The 5,701-nt window shown below is 39.2% G+C and overlaps 1 pseudogene; it reads right to left on the minus strand.

Moving 5' to 3' along the window:
* Positions 1-1,143: 1,143 nt before the first annotated feature.
* LOC135052359 (5S ribosomal RNA) lies at positions 1,144-1,262 on the minus strand (annotated as a pseudogene).
* Between the last annotated feature and the right edge of the window lie 4,439 nt (positions 1,263-5,701).

Here is a 5,701-nt window from a genome sequence, read left to right on the forward strand (position 1 = left end):
CGCGCTGGCCGTACAAAGTACACCCAGTGTGTACACACACAAAGATACACTGTGAGCACTTAGCAGCTGCACATGTGGCTGAAATACACTTATTACCTTAGCAGGGAAAGGAGACACGGCACCAGATTGTATTTAAAATGCCGGGTTCCGACACACCAACATATAATTACTGAAAGGGGGTTACAATAACAATACAATAAAATACAATAGAATAATGGCTACAATCAATGGTACATACGTTTTGGTTTCGCCTGCGCTTCCCAGTCTGGTCCTCAGTCATCAAGGCAGATGACCCTCAGAGTCTGTGTCTGACCGGGCATGCAGCTGGCTCTTTTATACAATAGTCCAAAACCTAACACAATGGATACTGTAATCTCTATGTCCATTGGACACAGGGATGGTCATTTACAGTATGGGAGAGGTCATAGGTTGGTTTGAATAGGTGGGCGATGTCTGTTCCAGGTGCACTTGCAGGTGGTCTCCTCTGGGTTCCCGCCGCATACCAAATGTACAGTGAATACAGTTAATATTTATATTCTGCTCCTGCGCATAACTATTCACAGGAGCGTGCGTTCTTCTGCAAACCATCACCGGAATATTGCCCTTAATATACCCTACAGCTGGATACCAAACATCACCTTATAACCTAGTTCTGTCCCCTCCTATCCTGTAAAGGTGAATCCCTTTGTTCTGATACCATTTAAACTGTTAACAACAGGGAGAAAAGAAGACTCTTTTTTTGGGTGCACTCTTAACTTTAAACAATGTATAGACTAAGCAAGATAAGATATGATATTTAAAATCAATTTTTATTATCACAAAATTAAGATACTTAGTGGTTAATGAGAGAAAAAACAGTAAGGAACAATATAAACAATTAGCGAAATTGTTGATATGATAATGATAATAAAGTCCTGGTTGGCGGCATTAGATCTGAATGCAGTAAATTATTAACTTGGATATTAAGTGGTACGTTCTAATAACAAAATGAAACCCTGTCCTATATTGGTGCCAAAATAAATAATAATATATAAAGCCTCAATATTAATTGTAATTATTAGTAGAAAAGAGAGCAGAAAGACATAAGATGGCAGAGTGAATCTGCTGTCAGTGTTAGACACTGAGCATGTGGGACCAATGCGTGCTCTACTACACTGAGTCTTCCTCAATGGTCACCCACTTGAGTACTGACCCAGCCCAACACTGATTAGCTTCCAAGTTCGGACAGCTTTGGGCATTTCCAATGTGGTATGATAGTAGAAAAAGTAGACGGTAATTGGAAGCTCTGGAATCACTGATGAGAGTTCACGAATTACATAGTATCAAAGCAAAGTGACAGAAATTAACCAATAGAGGAAAATAGATGGATCTGCTGCCAATGTTAGACAGGGATATGACCCTGAATCAGTGGTGAGAGTCCATGAAATTAAGTATAGATAGAAACAAAAAAGAGGAGTACACAAGGGTACCTATACTGATGAAGTAATCCAGGTTATTACCAAAAAGCATATGTCCAGATGGACTAATCGTAGTTATGCATATATACAAATATACAGTCTAATGCAGTTGCTGAAATGAAGCCAAATAGTAATAATCCCACTGGATAAGGATGCTGGATTGTTGTAAAATATAAGGCAAAATGTGATCTCTATGCTTGAATTAATCAGGTATAGAAACAGTGTATCCACCCAATGCTAATGAAAATTACAGCTGGATTGTTTCTGGGCACAACAACAAAATTGCAGTCTCTGGATTGATACTAAGTGTACAAAAAGATGTACAGGTTGAGTATCCCATATCCAAATATTCCGAAATACGGAATATTCCGAAATACAAACTTTTTTGAGTGAGAGTGAGATAGTGAAACTTTTGCTTTCTGATGGCTCAATGTACACAAACTTTGTTTTATACACAAAGTTATTAAAAATATTGTATTAAATGACCTTCAGGCTGTGTGTATAAGGTGTATATGAAACATAAATGAATTGTGTGAATGTAAACACACTTTGTTTAATGCACAAAGTTATAAAAAGATATTGGCTAAAATGACCTTCAGGCTGTGTGTATAAGGTGTATATGTAACATAAATGCATTCTGTGCTTAGATTTAGGTCCCATCGCCATTATATCTCATTATGGTATGCAATTATTCCAAAATACGGAAAAATCCCATATCCAAAATACCTCTGGTCCCAAGCATTTTGGATAAGGGATACTCAACCTGTATTTTAAGTAATAGTATTCTTCTAGGTAAAGAATGCAAAAAGACAATATATCCAGTAATATTGCTGCAAAAAAAGGGGGGAATGCTGGATTGATCAAATGCACAAGCTAAAATGCAACCTCTGTGAGGGATACAATGTGTTCAAAAAACTAGTCTGTGTTTAAAAACAGAACTAGGAACGAAGGTAATAATGTAGCAAGTACAAAAATAGTATTCCTTAAACAGGCTAAGGATACTGGATATGTTTCTAAATCACAGTGCATGTGTAAGTAACCCCAACATATATTACTAATTAGCATAGAATAAATACTAAGTAAGTGATGAGGTCAAGGAAAACACTTAGGATTCTTAAGATACAAAACGTATCAATTTTATATGTGTAGCAAAAGACATGAACGCTGACTCAAACCAGCAGGAGCTAATAAGTATCCCTTTGGGGATATTCTCGATGGTCGGTGGAAAGTGTGAGCTTGTCTGATGTAGGATACTGTTAGTGGCTGTATCTTTACGATAAAGCTCTGTGGCCAACGTTACGTTGTCTGTCTTATTTATGTGATGAACAGCGTCTACTTGACTTCATAAATCGTCTGAATGACAATAATCTTAACATCTTTTTGACCCACACAATAAGCAAGAATGAGGTATCCTTCTTAGATCTCAACATTTATAAGACAGACAACGGAACGCTGGCCACAGAGCTTTATCGTAAAGATACAGCCACTAACAGTATCCTACATCAGACAAGCTCACACTTTCCACCGACCATCGAGAATATCCCCAAAGGGGAATTTCTCAGACTTAGGCGCAATTGTACAGAAGATACAGTGTACAAACAGAAAAGTCAGGAACTTGCCACACGATTACAAGCTCGGGGCTACAGCAAACGTGCCCTGAAGAGAGCTCAAAAGTCTGTTCTCAAAACCAAAAGAGACACTTTGATCTTTCAAGACAAATCAAAGGATAAAGGGGATGACTCACAAATTAGATTCGTGGGTACCTTTTGCCCAGAATGGTGCCAAATAAGAAATGCAATCCAAAAACACCTACCAGTCTTATATCTTGATGCAGACTTATCACCCCTATTGGATTCTACAATCCAAATGAGTTGGAGAAGATCGAACAATATGAAGGATATGCTGGTTCAGAGCCACTTTTCACGAGATCCTACCAAACCAAGAAATATAACAGGGTCTTATCCCTGTGGACAATGCAACGCTTGCCCTCAGATTTTGATAACAAATCAAGTCAGAGACAGATTGGGACGAGATATCCCAATACGAAATTTTTTCAATTGCGACACTCAAGGAATGGTTTACTGTCTAATCTGTAGCTGTGATCAACGCTATATTGGTATGACCACGAGGAAGTTCAAAACCAGAATTTTTGAACATATGGGAGCTATCAGAAATGCATCATCAGACTTGCTGAAAGGCAAAAAATTGACATCAGTAGCCAGACACTTCCATGTCCAACATCAAGACTCTCCTTGTGAGATGCGTGCATTTGGTCTCGATAGAGTCCATTTAGGCATACGCGGGGGAGACCTGAGCAAAGAATTGATTAAGAAAGAAAGTGAATGGACCTTCAAATTGGGAGGCTTCAAACCATCAGGCCATAATGAGTATATTAATTACAGTGTATTTTTGTAAATACTTACCCTACTCATAGGCTCATTTCAGCCTTACCATAATCGTTACAAAAAAAAAACCCATTTCCCCCTCTTCCTTTCTCCTTTCTTCCCTCTTTCCACCCCTCCCTGGGTTCACCGTAACAAACCTCCCCCCCCTATAATACTCTACCCACATTCATAATTTTGCATTTTTAACCCTTACATAGGACACCCCCCTATCTTCTTTATATAAACCAGACACCACCCTTTATCACATTCTTTATAATCCATTTTCCTCACACACATAGTATCACCACGCCATTATCATACCTCCTATCATTATTTCTATCACCTCCTAAAACTTATCCATCTGTTTTTGTGCAATTTCCCAGCACACCACTCATCACTGATTTACACCCCCCCCCCCCTTTTTTTCTTCTAACCTACACATATTTTGAAAGGTAGCACGTGTCCACAGGTAGGCACATTTTATACAGGCAGTACCCATACTCCAGCCCACTCTAATGGTAGAACACACTTGGTTTACTGTAGTATGAATATAGAGGCCGCAGTTACATTTCTTTATTTATTTTTCTTTCCTCCCCCCCCCCCCCCCTCCCCTCCCCTTCCCACATCGCTGGATATTCACTCTTTCTCATTTTTTCTAAATTATGAGCTTCTAATAATTAGGCAATATAGACCTGACACCTATTTATCAATCTATTCCCATTCTATTGGGTACACCCTGTTCTGTTTTATTTCTTTTCTACCCCTTTTCCATAATTCTATTAAGGCCATTTAACACTATGCTGCATTACTAATTAGTCTTACCTGTTTGATATTCAATTAAAGTACTCTATGTACTCCAACTACCCATTTTTTCATTGTTTCCAAAATCTTAATATATACGATTATTTCATTTGAGTAATCACAAAACACCTGTAATTTTATGATCCCTCTCTGAGGAGACATTTTTACTGATATTCTCTGTGCGTCGTTTAAATTTCTGCACCAATAACAAATTTAGCTATTGCTATCACTTAATTGTAAGCAAACAGTACTTAGTGTATATATATAATTATATATAAACATACAAATATATACTCTTTATTTTGGTTGTGTTTTAACATTTTTTTTCTTGCATTTTTCTTTTATATGATATCATTTATGGGTCCCCCTGTCAAGCCTTGATCGCAAACATTTCCCTGGCTATTAAGATCATCAGAATCCTAGGATATCAGCAGCCAATTAAGGGACACACCCTTTCACTGATTGGATCTGAACCTGCTTCATTTACGTTAAAAGCCTGCAGGGACCTAGCCCACAATAGGAAGTGATCAAGCCCAGCGGACGGGTGAGACGCGTCTTCCGACTTCACCTTTGTCCTGGCTGACTGCAGTAGCGGACGTTCTTCCTACCCACCCATGTCCTGTGCCTCTACTGACAGTTTTCGTTTGGGATGACCGGAGCATCGGATGTCCTTCTTTCCCTCTCCTGCGATGGTCCTGTGCTTCTTCCGATATCACTCCGTTTGAGCTGAGCAGCGGACGTGTTCCTGTACCTGCCTGGGGTTGCCGGGCCGGCGCCGCCGTGCACTCCTCTTTCACCATTCGGAACGGACCTCAGCGTGGTGGAAGGGGTCACCTTGTCCTGACAACCATCGCGGGTGATATCTATTTCTCTCTTACCCGTCATGATCAGTCTGAGACCCACATTGACTGGACACTTATTAGCTCCTGCTGGTTTGAGTCAGCGTTCATGTCTTTTGCTACACATTTAAAATTGATACGTTTTGTATCTTAAGAATCCTAGGTGTTTTCCTTGACCTCATCACTTACTTAGTATTTATTCTATGCTAATTAGTAATAT

The sequence above is a fragment of the Pseudophryne corroboree genome, chromosome 2 (genome assembly GCF_028390025.1).
Source record: "Pseudophryne corroboree isolate aPseCor3 chromosome 2, aPseCor3.hap2, whole genome shotgun sequence".
NCBI lineage: Eukaryota > Metazoa > Chordata > Amphibia > Anura > Myobatrachidae > Pseudophryne > Pseudophryne corroboree.